The sequence below is a fragment of the Rhinopithecus roxellana genome, chromosome 2 (genome assembly GCF_007565055.1).
Source record: "Rhinopithecus roxellana isolate Shanxi Qingling chromosome 2, ASM756505v1, whole genome shotgun sequence".
In the NCBI taxonomy this organism is placed as follows: Eukaryota; Metazoa; Chordata; class Mammalia; order Primates; family Cercopithecidae; genus Rhinopithecus; species Rhinopithecus roxellana.
In genome coordinates, this window is record NC_044550.1 from 3,179,959 (window position 1) to 3,194,826 (window position 14,868).

At 34.9% G+C, this 14,868-nt stretch overlaps 1 protein-coding gene across 1 annotated transcript in view; it reads left to right on the forward strand.

The window, feature by feature from the left end:
• The window catches only part of CCSER1 (coiled-coil serine rich protein 1), a 1,539,837-nt gene that overhangs the window by 1,370,052 nt on the left and 154,917 nt on the right, over positions 1-14,868 (forward strand). The gene's annotated exons all lie outside the window — the stretch shown is intronic.

The window sequence follows — 14,868 nt, forward strand, 5'->3', positions numbered from 1 at the left end:
AATGTAAGTTTGTAAAGCCCTATGGAAAACAATGCAGTTTCTTCAAAGATGAAAAATAAAATTACCATAGGATCCAGAAATTCCACTTCTGGTTATATGTTCAAAGGAAATTAAATTAATATTTCAAAGATATATCTTCATCACCAGGTTGACTGCAATATTGTTCACATAGGCACAATATGGAAACAACTTAAGTGTCAGCTGACAGATGAATGGATACAAAATGCGATAGAGATAGTCAAAAAAGCTTTGACAAGAGCACCAAGAATACATGTTAGGAAAGATGAGTTTCTTCAATAAATAATGTTGAGAAAACTGGATATAGAGAGAGGTAGATAGACAGATACATAGATAGATAGATAGAGATATACAGATGGAAAATGTTTTTAGTCATTAAAGCAAAAAGGGAAATCCTGCCATTTGTGACAACATGGATAAACCTGGAGGGTGTTATGCTAAATGAAATAGCCAGAGATAAAAAAACAAATCCTGTGTGATCTCACTTACATGTAGAATCTAAAAAAGTCTAACTTACAGATGCAGAGAGTAGAATTGTGGTTGCCAGTGGCTGGGGATTGGAAGAAATGGGGAAAGTTGGTCAGGGGTACAAACTGTCAATTATAAGAATAAGAAGTTATGGGGATCACAGTTAATGTGAATTAGCATGGGTGGTGTGTTAGTCAGAGATGTCCTGTGAAACAGAACAGAAAGGTATACATAGATATATAAAAGGATATCTATTACAGGGATTGGCTTAGGTGGTTATCGAGGATGAAAAGTCCCATGATATATAGTATGCGAACTGGAGAACCAGGAAAGCCTATAGTGTAATTCAGCTGGAGTCTGAAAGCCCGAGAACCAGGAAAACAGCATAACTCTCAGTCCAAGGCTGAAGGCCTGAGAACCTTGTGGAGTCATGAGTGTGAGTCATGAAATACGGTGGCCAGAGTATGTGTAACTCTGATATCCCAGGCAGGAGAAGATGGATGTCCCAACTTTGGAGAAGACGGTTAATTTGTCCTTTTACTAATTTTTTTGTTACATGGAGGCGTATCTTCTTTATTCAGTCTGTTGATTCAAATGCTAATCTCTTCCAGAAATGTATCATAGACACACCCATATATAACATTTTACCACCTGTCTGAATATCTTGTAACTCACTCAAGTTGACGCATAAAATAAACGATGACAGGTAGTGATGAGTGTGTTAATTAATTTGATTGTAGTAATCATTGCACAACATAAATATGTATCAAATGGCCACACTGTACACCTTCAATATGCATAATTTACATTTATCAATTAAATATTTTAAAATTAAAAATTAAAAAAAACAGTTAAAAACAACACCTTGAGAAAGGAATGATGAAAGGCAGGTGAGCTGAGGCAACTGAAGGATTTTGATTATAAAGGGCTTTATATTTTGGCTGCCTTTGAAGATAAAGGAAGCTAGGATCGAAGAAATGCAGGCAAGCTCTGGAAGCTTAGAATTACCCTTGGCAAAAGCCAGCAAGAAAAGGGGACCTCCGTCGTACAACTGCCAGAAACTGAATTCTGTTAACAACCTGTGAGTGCCTGGAAGTAAATTCTCTTCCAGAGCCTCCAGGAAAGAATGTAGCCCTGTCCACACCTTGATTTTAGCTTAGTAATGCTCATGTTGCACTCCTGACGTTCAGAACTGTGAGATAATAAAACTTATGTTGTTTTAAACCATGACGTTTCTGGTAATTTGTTACATCAGCAAAAAAAAAAAAAAAAAAAAACCAGTACATTAAGTTATTGATTGTATGGTTGAATATCTTTGCTCCTCCCTTTGCCTTTACATTCCTTTCTTTTTGCATACTCATGTTTACCTTTCCCAGACTCAGCCTAGTCACACCACACACACAGCACAGGAATCTTCTCTGATGATTCCAGCTTATACTGATCATTTTCTTCTCTGAATTTTCTTATGTGTACAACACACTTACTGCATTTTGTGTTCATTATTGCCTAATTGTGTGTTATACTTAATTACCCTGTTAATAATAATTTTGTGTGCATATATTTTGTTTTCCATGTGGATTTGCAAACAGAGAATTGGGAGGATAATGGTGCTTATGAAATACTCATTGATTGATTCATGTTTTTTTAGTTTTCAAAATATTTCTTTTTTTTTTTTTTTTTTTTTTTTTTTTGAGGCGGAGTCTCGCTCTGTCGCCCAGGCTGGAGTACAGAGGCCGGATCTCAGCTCACTGCAAGCTCCGCCTCCCGGGTTTACGCCATTCTCCTGCCTCAGCCTCCCGAGTAGCTGGGACTACAGGCGCCTGCCACCTCGCCCGGCTAGTTTTTTGTATTTTTTAGTAGAGACGGGGTTTCACCGTGTTAGCCAGGATGGTCTCGATCTCCTGACCTCGTGATCCGCCCGTCTCGGCCTCCCAAAGTGCTGGGATTACAGGCTTGAGCCACCGCGCCCGGCCGTTTTCAAAATATTTCTAACAAATCAAATAATTATTAGGTGACTCAAAAAAAGTTTCAGTGTTTTTTTTCTTTTTTCTTTTTTTGAGACGGAGTCTGGCTCTGTCGCCCAGGCTGGAGCGCAGTGGCCGGATCTCAGCTCACTGCAAACTCCGCCTCCCGGGTTCACGCCATTCTCCTGCCTCAGCCTCCTGAGTAGCTGGGATTATAGGCGCCCGCCACCTCGCCCGGCTAGTTTTTTGTATTTTTTAGTAGAGACGGGGTTTCACCGTGTTAGCCAGCATGGTCTTGATCTCCTGACCTCATGATCCACCCGTCTCGGCCTCCCAAAGTGCTGGGATTACAGGCTTGAGCCACCGCGCCCGGCCTAGTTTCAGTGTTTTAAAACAGATTTCTGGCCTTAATTTTGTAGAAAAAAGAAAAAAAAAAAAAAAAAAAAAAAAAAAAACAGATGCATTAAGAGAAAACGATCCTGCACATTGCCTTTAGGACATCCAGTAAATCACTAAAAAGAAGTGAAGCATATAAAATCAAAACATACACAACCTTTTAAAAACAGCAGGTATAGCTCAAGTTCTATAACAGTAAAGCAGCTGGTGTTAGCAGTGGGTAAATAATTTATATAGGACTGAGAGGCAGTTGGAAAGACATTTCAATGTCAACTTTTTAACATATGAGATTTTCAAATTAATAAATATAGTGTATTTGTGGTTGTGACTACTAAAAATAAAATTCACTGAAAATTAAGACATAATTCTACTAATGAGTTTATTCTAGAAAACCTGACAGTTTCATTTGGCATGAAAATTCATATGTTCTTTTTATTTCATTGGAAAAACATGCTGAAATATAGTATTGGTTTTTTATTTTAAAAAAGTAGGTCTGGCCTGGCACTGTGACTCACGCCTGTAGTACTAGCACTTTGGGAGGCCGAGGCGGGCAGATCACCTGAGGTCAGGAGTTCGAGACTAGCCTGGCCAATATGGTGAAAACCCGTTTCTACTTAAAAAAAAAATAGCCAGGCATGGTGGCAGGCACCTGTAATCCCAGATACTAGGGAGGCTGAGACAGGAGAATTGCTTCAACTCAGGAGGGGGAGGTTGCAGTAGGTTGAGATCATGCCATTGCAATTCAGCCTGGGTGACAAGAGTGAAACTCCTTCTAAAAAAAAAAGTAGGTCTGGTTGATGGTAGAAAAAGAATATAAGCATAATTAGGAACCTGATAATCATAGGTTTGCTTAGCAAAAATAGGTGAAAGAATCACTTAATATTCCTTATTTTATAAAGAGTAGGCTTGAAACTAATTTCTAACATATAGCTTATGAAACTAAGAAACTTATTTTATAGGTAATGCACAAATAAGACACTTAGCCTCTAGAATTGAAAGCAGTTACTGGAACTTTATTCAGAAGGGTTTCCCCCTATCTACTTATCTTACTAGCATCTCCTAATATAAATTTTAGCCTATAAAAATACTTGTCATCTCCTTCAAAGAAGTTCTAAGGAAACAAAGATAATATATACAAATCAACCAAGCAGTGTTCACTGAGTCTCTGTATTGTGCACTGTTGCTGTTAGCTTCAGAGGAGACAGCAGGCAGAAAAAGGTCATACATAAGAGAATGAGTTATGATCTGGTCACCAGAAAGCCTGCTGCAAAATAGCTGAAGAATGAGGAAAGCTATGTGAGAAAATAAAGGCAAAGAGTACATAACACTGTAAGACTTCATTAACTCAGCAGATCTTAAGAAAAACTCTTAGATCTGCGGAATCTGGGTTGGTTTTTGAAATGCCCTCTCACACTTTACCTTTCTCATCCTACTCAAACCTTCAATATCTAGGTCGACAGTTATCTCAACTCTATGGAGTAATTTTATTATGTACTCACACAAAATTATTCCACTGTTTTACAACCACTCTAGCTATTTCACATTTGTCCACATTTCTAGCTATATGCACTTGGATAGTTACTTAAGCACTCTGTGCCTCAATGTTCTCATCAGTAACATAACAGTTTCTATCTCATAGGATTATTGTATTATATGAGTTTCTACAAAATACTTAGAACAGTGTTTGTCACATAGTAAGTGCTAGCTTTTAGTATAAAAATGTTTTATGTTTAGGAGCTGATATTATAAAATACAAGGTCATTAAGAGCAAAATATGCCTTATTTTTACAGAAGTAAATGTATTCTCTTTCAGAGTATAGGTGATTAATAGCTATTGTTGAATTGGAGTGACTATGTAGAAAAAGAAAATGTTTTAGGTAAAAGAAACAAGAAATTATATGTGTGGTTGTGATTAAGCTTTCATACCATAGTTCTGGTTTAATTGAATTAGGTTTTAATATTATTCCTATCAGTTAAATGGCTTATATGCACATTAATTTGACTTGAATTGGACATGTATGTTTAAATATGCTTATTTTTATAAAACTATCCTATGAATATATATGAACTATGTGTAAACAATGTATGGTTTATGTATTTAAGAAATTAATTTGTTTCTAATAACTATATTTTGAGTTAGAAACACTAGAAGGGACAGCATGAATTTTAAGTATACTGGCTTAAGAGAAAGAAGATAATTGACATGTTTGGGTGAACATCTTTTACCTCATATTTTCATTTTTGCTAAATTTTAGACCTAATGGGAGCCTTAAACTTTTTTATCTTGAAAAACAAAATTCAAGGAAATGTTTTTGAGAAACTTTGCTGTTAGAAAGATTTTGTTTTTATTTCCATCAGAATGTCATATAAATTACACAAATCAAATCTGTTGACATCCCAAGAATATTATAATTACATGTTCTTATGAATTACATGGGAATTGCACATACTGTGAACAGCATTGTAATTATTATGTAATATGTATTATAATTTATCTTACAGAAATAACAAAGTCTTGTAAGTAAAGTAATAAATGTGCTGCTATATTACCATAATTGACAAGTAATTGATAAGTTATCTTCTTTAGGACAAAAAGGTCACTAGTAAGAATGGACCCAATTCAACTTTTAATTTAAAATACTCATTAAATTTAAGATGAGCATTGGGTATCTAAAACAATCAGTCATAGAAATAAAGTCAAAAGTTGGTTTCCATAGACTGGTAGAGAGAGAAATGTGGAGTTGCTGCTCAACAAGTATAAAGTTTCATTTATGCGAGATCAATACGTTCTAAAGATCTGCTCTACAACATTGTGTTTATAGTTAACAACACTGTATTGTATACCTTACATTTTGTTGAGGACAGATCTTATGTTAAGCGTTTCTGCCATAGATTTTTAAATTATACTTTAAGATTGGGATACATGTGCACAACATGCAGTTTCATTACATAGGTATACACGTGCCATGGTGGTTTGCTGCACCCATCAACCCATCACCTACATTAGGTATTCCTGCTAATGTTATCCCTCCTCTAGCCCCCCACATCCTGATAGGCCCCGGTGGGTGAAGTTCCCCTTCCTATGTCCATGTGTTCTCATTTGTCAACTCCCACTTATGAGTGAGAACATGCAGCGTTTGGTTTTCTGTTCTTGTGATAGTGTGCTGAGAATGATTCTTCTCAACTTCATGCATTTCCCTGCAAAGGACATGAACTCACCCTTTTTTTATGGCTGCATAGTATTCCATGGTGTTATGTGCCACATGTTTTTATCCAGTTTTTATACCATTAATCCATCATTATACTATGTTGGGTTGGTTCTAAGACTTTGTTATTATGAATAGTGCCACAATAAACATACGTGTGCATGTGTCTTTATAGTAGATTGATTTATAATCCTTTGGGTATATACACAGTAGTGGGATTGCTGGGTCAAATGGTATTTCTAGTTCTAGATCCTTGAGGAATCACCAAACTGTCTTCCACAATGGTTGAACTAATTTACATGACCACGATAAAAAAAAAAAAAAAAAAAAAAAAAGCAGTGGATTGAGTCATGAAAGGTCAAGAAACTTGAGAATGAAATTTTACACATAAATATTCAGAATTTAAAAAAAACTTAGTCTATTGTATTTAATACAAGTTCAATTTGAAACCTATATGATAAAATGTATGCAATTTTAAACGTATTTTTAACTGAATCCTAAATGTTTCTTGTTGACTTTTAACTTCTGATTTGTGTGTCTGCACATATGTATGTAAATTTTGGATTACTTAATAGTCTTCTGAAAACAATTTTGAAAGGTAAAACAGACTTTACATAAAAAATGATTTCAACTTTTAAAATGCTTACTATGTGCTGGATATTAAGCACGTTACATTTATTGAACCCTGTGAGTCACACGCTTATATAATTGATTCAGATAACTCATTTAAAGCTCACTATAATCCTATCAGTAGATGCTGTTACCATCCCCATTTTCTAGGTGAGGAGCTAGGGCACAGTGTAGTAAGGTGACAGTCCTAACATCATAGTATAATGATGGATTAATGGTATTCAACTCTAGCAGGTAATTACAGAATCCAGGCTCTTAATCACCATGCTAACCATCTTCATTCAAATGGAAAACAGATAAGGAAGACAGAAGTTTAAAGGTGTTTTACTGTGAATGAAGAACACCACCACCACCGCATTTCTTTAATAGCCTTACACACTTTAAAGTAGCACTTTTCAGATGGGACACATTTATTGCTCCAAGGGGATAGGTACAAAGTAAATAAAATTTCCCCATGGCCCATACTGCTGTCTCATCCTGAAAGTATGAGTCACTTTTTTCAAAGTGTGATTCATGTAATATATAACATCATGTTAGGTGCTCTTTTCAAAAGCTTACCTTTCGATGGGATTGTATGTCTAGAATTACAAACCTGTACGATCAAGAGTAAGTTACCCAGCCATTCAAGGATTCAGTTTTTCTGTCTGTAAATGATCCCATTAGACTGAATAAGTTCTAAGCATATTTTAGATGAGTTTAGGATATACAATAGAGAAAAAAATGCAGGCTTTGTAGGCAGAGGGCCAGTTTCACTGATGAAGTTACCAATTTACTGAATCTCTACTTTTACTACTGTGAAATTGAGATGAAAATAATCTATTTTACAGAATGGTTGTGAGAATTAACTTAACCAGCTAGTGCACACTCAATAAACATTAGCTATTATTCTTATAAAATAATACAATAATTTTATTTACTATAAAATTTGTCCCAATTGCAAATGATTATTTGCCATGGAGTTTATTACTAAGGAAAGTTAATTTAAAATAACTGACATGGAATTTTAAATGATCTGGTGAGATTTAAATGATTCTATTAGTAGGTTTTTAATGCGCTTGATTAAATGTCTTTGAAATACCATGCTTAGTCAGGGATATAGCTTTTACTTAGCTCCTAATACAAAGTCCCAATTGTTCTGCAGGTGATTCACATCTTGAAAGGGTGTAAAAGTGATTCTACACTCATTTTCAATCCAACTTGAATTTCTATTTCATTATTTTCTAATGAAATTGAATTTGGTAATACTTGACACCTGATAAGATTTTGTTTATCTTGCTATAAAAAATAGATTAATAAAGTAGATTTCCACAGAGCTCAGTCTTGGCTATCACATTTTAGAGCCACATAAAAATTCTCATCCATCTGCTTACAATATTCTATCTTTATGGCTTTTCATAAGCAATATTGCTTTCAGTTTGGTATTGAATTTTAAGAAACCAAAATATAATTGTACACATTGTATATTTCTGTAATGAAATTGAGATAAACACAATTGTCTACATTCCTTTGTCACTTTTTATGGACAACATTTATTCAAAATGCAGTGGATATGTGAACAAATTTGAGTCTTTATAATATGGCAAATGCAGTTGCCTTGCTTTTGGAAAATAAAGCATCCTAAAATTGGCATCAATCACTAATTAGAATGTTAGAGTTTAAAATAAGACTGTGATCATCAGAGAATGATTGGACTACTGAGACTGTAGTACATCATCAGCGGATGGTCTAGGTGTGGTCCCAACTTGATTTTCTTTCTCCATTCATATTTTCAGATTTTTCATCAGACTCTCTATTTGTATATTTCCAACCCACCTTTCATGCCCTGTGTATAATTATGAGTAATATATTCTTTTAAATATTCGTAGGTACAATTTCTGTACCTTACTTTTTTCACTTGTTTCTTAGATTTATAGGTATTGATAATGTATAATTCTCTCCTTTTGATACATTATTGCATTTTAGTATTGTTTGAAATCCCATGCAATGAAAAGTACTTTATTAATCATCACTCTATGGTCTATCTATTATTTTTCAAAATCTTTAGAAATGCAAACAATGCTGTAATCAACATCTTCCTGTGTATATCTATTTATATGTGCCAAGTTTCCTGCAGGTTTCTGAAATCTTCTTTATGCTTATCAATTATGAAAAGATGAAAGGCAAAAGGATAGTTCTGAGGGAAACATATTACCTCTCCAAGACAGGAATAAATAGAGCATTGATTTATCTTGTTTCAAATTAAAGAGTTTTTGATAATATTGATTCTTCTATTATCATAATGCTTTTTCGTTTCAAGCAATTATTTCATTTTTATGCCATCACAGAATAAAATGCAAATATTATGTACTAATCCTACCTTATTTCTCCCTTAAGAATTATAGATTCCATTTTGGTCTTTCAGAGACATAATTTCAGATGTTCTTGACTAATGGTTTGTGATATCTATATCTATTTCTCTTTCAATTTAAGTATGTTCTAATGATTCTTGCAAAGTACCATATGATGAAACAATAATCTTTTTTTAAAATAGGTACTATACTATCATAATATTTAGCTATTAACCTTATTTGTTTTTATTTGTGTTTATTGTTTTAAAAGTACATAAAAATGCCATTTGACACCAAAATAAACATTTGTTAAGAACTCATTATGTGCCAAATTCTGTTACCATTTTTATTATTTATTCACCTAAATATACTCTTTATTTGGATCAATACAATATCACATTGTAGATTAAGAAAGCAAGAGTGAGAAAGCAAAAATTTGTAAATATGTTGAAGCAAACATATGAGAGCAAAATTCTTAATTGCTAGGTTTTTCTTGATTTTTGTTACATAAAGTCACAAACTTTACTGATATTTAGCCACATGATAAATATACTTAAATTAACCTGTCTTATACTCATGTTGTCATGAGTAAAATCTCAAGCATAAGAATTTTATTATATTTTATCTGAAAATATATTAAGTACTATTGAATGTAATTCTATTGTCTATAATATTAATTACGTGTTTTTTTCCTTTGACATGCTTTAAAAAATTAATTAAGATAAGTACATTCTGTACTAGAAAATTTTTATCATTATAAAACTGTCTATATTAAACAGACTAGATAGATCTGAGACATACAACCTATGCCTCATATCTATATTTTCAATTCACTAGCAATGTGTTTATAACATTCTGCGCAACACTTTAAAAAAAAATTTAACTTTTATTGTTTATATTTCATGTATTTTACAAATACATGTTATGTTGGAAAATAATTGAGACTAGAAAGACATAATTTATCATTCAAATCCTCTTAAAATATCTTGGTTGGGATTCTTGGTATATATGTTCAGAACATAAGTATTTTCACATAAAATTATATACAATAAGCATTCAAAAGAATAAGGGAAAAAAGCTATTACAGTGGTATACCATGGTATTCCAGGCCTTGTTTTTAAACTTGTGTCTGTGTGTGAATATAGTGGATATTGTTCTCTTAGAAAATATTGTCAAAACAGTTTTTTTTTGCATAGGGTACGTGTATTATGTGAAATGTATTAGACTTTAAGTTTACTTTACTATAGACTATGGGAAATCTGAATATTGACTTCATTCTAACCTCTGCTGATTTCCCAGTTAAACTATTGATTATTTTGATTACAGTGCACCAGTATGCACATGTGTACATATGGACAACTGTTTTTATTTTTTATTTTGTTAACATTTTATTTGTTTATACATAAAGTTAACAAGCACCCAATTTATTGCTGAAAGAATATTAAATGTTATTTATTTCTCAATTGACTTACCTTTGAAATACAATTATTTTCCAAAAACAAAAAAACAAAAAACAAAAAACAACAACAACATTATGGACACATGGCAAAACAATATCATTCAGCAAAGTTGAAAACCATTTTAGAAATGTTCTATTATATGAATGTACTACATATTTATTTTCCTACTTCTTTAGCTTCTCAAATGAATGCAAACTCTGATTCTTTTGTACACTTTTATGAGTGCAATTTTGTACATCTACATACCATGACTTTTTAGTCAAGTGCCAAACCTATTAATGATGGAAATCCTCTAGCGTTTTATTGGTTCTTTCATTCATGTAAACAATCTGTTTTATTGTATATAATCCTTTTTAAAGTAAAAATTTGGCTAGGTAGGCCGGGAGCAGTGGCTTACGCCTGTAATCCGGGCACTTTGGGAGGCGGAGGTAGGAGGATCACGAGGTCAGGAGATTGAGACCATCCTGGCTAACACGGTCAAATCCCGTCTCTACTAAAAATACAAAAAATTAGCCCGGCGTGGTGGCGGGCCCCTGTAGTCCCAGCTACTTGGGAGGCTGAGGCAGGAGAATGGCGTGAACCTGGGAGGCGGAGCTTGCAGTGAGCCGAGATTGCGGCACTGCACTCCAGCCTGGGCGACAAAACGAGACTCCGTCTCAAAAGAACAACAACAAAAACAAACAAACAAACAAATTGGCTAGCTAATACATTCACAGAGCTCAATTTTGGAAACATCAAAGTATAAACTGTGAAATGCTTTTCTTTCACTATTTTTTCCCAGCCACCCCGTTAATTCAGCTTTAGAAACTATGGTTATTAGTTTTCTGGGTATACTTCCAAAAAGAGTGTTTTCACATATATACGTACACAGCAACATTTCTTCCTTTTTAAAAAATTTTTATTTATTTTTTGAGATGGATTCTCGCGCTTGTTGCCCAGGCTGGAGTGCAATGGCGCGATCTTGTCTCACTGCAACCTCTGCCTCCAGGTTCAAGCGATTCTCCTACCTCAGCGTCCCAAGTGTTTGGACCAACGGAGGCAAGATGGTGCATTTCCGGGTTCTTCACCGTCAACTTTCCTGCCCCGGGAAAGACACAGGTGGACTGTGCAGGCGCAACCCCACCTCCTATGGAGGAAAAACCGGAACCCGCCTAGCCACGCCTACCGCTCGGCCCCTGACCTGCCTATGTCCCGCCCACTGCCCTCCCACTCCCAGGCCCAGGACATAAAAGCCGCTCCCCCCTCCCCCGTGCTGGGCAAACTCCCTCAGCCCCCACTCCTGTCGGGACTGCAGGAAGTCCGCCCCAGAGCTCCACAGGGCGACTCTCTCGGCCTCCTTTGCCGGAGGCTGACAGACCTCACCCTCCACACCTTCTTCCCTGAAGCTAGGTGACCAAAAAAATAAATTTGCAGTTTTGCTCCTAGCCTTGCCTACTCGCTGGTCCTTTAATACTCACCCTGGTGAGCCTGGAAAGCAAATCAGTTTCCTGGAAAGCAAATCACCAAGTAGCTGGGATTACAGGCATGCTACCATGCCAGGCTAATTTTGTATTTTTAGTAGAAATGGGATTTCCCCATGTTGGTCAGGCTATTCTCAAACTCCCGACTGCAGGTGATCTGTCTGCCTTGGCCTCCCAAGGTGCTGGAATTACAGGCGTGAGTCACCAAGCCCGGCCTCTTCCCATTTTTATCTAAATTAAAGCATTCTATACAATTGTTTAACACTTTGTTATTTTAATTAAGGATATATGTTTTAGATTTTTCTAAATTAGTTCACAGGTTTATTTATTTATTTATTTATTGATGGTTCAATGCTACATACTTTTTCATTGCATTTTCCATTGTATAGATGTAACATAATTGATATGGTTTGGCTCTGTGTCCCCACCAAATCTCATCTCGAATTATAATCCCTACTTGTCGAGGGAGGGACCTGGTGGGAGGTGATTGGATCAGGAGGGCAGTTCCCCCCATGCTGTTCTCATGATAGTGAGGGAGTTCTCGTGAGATCTGATGGTTTAAAAGTTTGTGGCAGTTCCCCATCCACCCCCTCTTGCTGCCTTGTGAAGAAGCTTCTTGCTTCTTCTTTGCCTTCTGCCATAAATGTAAGTTTCCTGAGGCCTCTCCAGCTGTGAGGAACAGTGAGTCAATTAAACCTCTTTTCTCTATAGATATCCAGTCTCAATTAGTTCTTTATAGCAGTGTGATAATGGACTAATACCATAATTAATTTAATTAAACACCTATGTATAGACATCTGTGAATAGAATTATAGTACAAACAATACTGTAATGAATAACTAACTCTCTATGTCCATATGTATTTCTATAGAATAAATTTCATGAAGATGATTTGCATATTCAATAAATATATAGATTTATTTCAATAGATATAGACAAACTTTTCTGTATCAGGCTTTAAACAATTTACCACGTACTAGCATTTTATGAGTGTCTGTTTCCTATACCCTCATCAACAGAATATGTTATCAAACTTTTGTACTTTTATTAACTGATAGGTGAAAAATTTATGTAGATTTATTTGCACCTCTCTAAGAATAAATGAAATTGAGCTTATTTCATAATCATAAAAGGGACATATTTTCCTTTTTGTGAACTGTCTTTTTCTTTTTTACTACTGGATTTTTGTATTGTGTTACTGATTTTTAGGAGATTTATACATTAGGGAAATTAGCTCGCTGTGGTAATAGAACTTCTATATTCCCCGTTTTAAAAATGTTGATTGTAGTTGTTTTTAATTTTTATGTTATTGAAGTTATATTTTGTTCTATTAAGTTTTGGTTTCGGAAAGGCTTCTCCCATTCTGATAGTATGAAAGTAAAGAAATGTGTATTTTGGATCTAATAAGAGTATGTATGAGGTACTATATCAGTTGCTATTGTCAATATCTCCCTGCTCAGAATGGTATTTGGGGAGGTAATCAATGTGAAAATGACTGAGAAATATTATGTTGAATAAAATAAGTGATATAATAAAATATAAGCCACATTAATTTACTCTTTATTGTTTACCAATTATAATTTTCAGTTATGTGAATGAAAATTTGATTAGCAATTCTTCTCTCTCAGACTCCACTAAGCTCCGTGAGATTTAGAAAGTATAGTCACGTGCCATGTAACAACATTTCAGTCAATGACAAACTACATATGTCTGTGGGTGGTCCTGTAAAATTATAATGGGACTGAAAAGCGCTTATCATCTGGTGACATTGTGGCCATCATAACGTCATAGCACAATTGCTTTATTTTTTGATAAATGTAGTGTAGCCTAAGTGTACAGTGTTTATAAAGTCTACAATAGCATACAGTAATTTCCTAGGCCTTCACAGTCACTCAACACTCATTCACTGACTCATCTAAGGCAGCTTCCAGTACTGCAACCTCCAAACAAGGCAAATGCCCTCCCTACACAGGTGTACCATTTTTTATCTTGCATACTCAATTTTTAGTTTCCTTTTTAAAATATAGACATATGTTTGGATACACAAACATTTACCATTGTGTTACAGTATTCTGTTAATATTGCCTACAGTGTTCAGTGCAATAACATTTGTAGCCTAGGAGCAATGGGCTATACCACAGAGCATAGGTGTGCCACAGGCTATACCATCTAGGTTTGTGTAAGTACATCTTATGATATGTGCACAACAATGAAATCACCTAACCAGGTGTACATGTTGTTAGACGATGCATGACTGTACGTCTGTCTTGTTTATCAAAGTGTCTCAAGAGGCTAGCCCAGAGCCTAGAAAATGGTAGACACTTAAACATCTACTTACTGAATAATAAATCAATGTTTATCACAGTGCCTCACACTGTAAACTAAGTCTACCTGGAAAGACACATGTTTAAGCAAATAATCATAGTATATGTTCTGAGAAGTAACACTAATAGGGACAAGGTATTGAGACTGCTTGAGGAAGGAGCTCCTGATTCTGTCTGAGGGCGACTTCTGGAGGGAGCCTTATCAACTGAGCACACAATCTTGAATTATGGTACTCCAGCTACACAAAATATTCAGAAGGACTAAAAGTCATAGCAGAAAAAGGGAAGCAAACAACTGTAATGGTTTGTTTTAACTGCTACAGACTTTTTGTTTGTTCTTTTGTTTGTTTGTGGAATGACTGGTATTTTTGGTAGTAGGGGAATATTAAAATAGAGGTACTTAATTTAGGAATATCATGTGGAATAGGTTATATTTGTAATTAGAATATTGAAAAACGATGGAGCATCTCAATAGGCAGAAAATCAATGGGAAGGGTCCAGGTCTAAAAGAACATGTTCAAAGTTACAGAGAAGTCATAAAGTACTTAAAAAAAAAAAAAAAAGAGATTATTTAGAACAGCAGGAGCCTAACAAAAGCAATAAGGGTAAAAACTG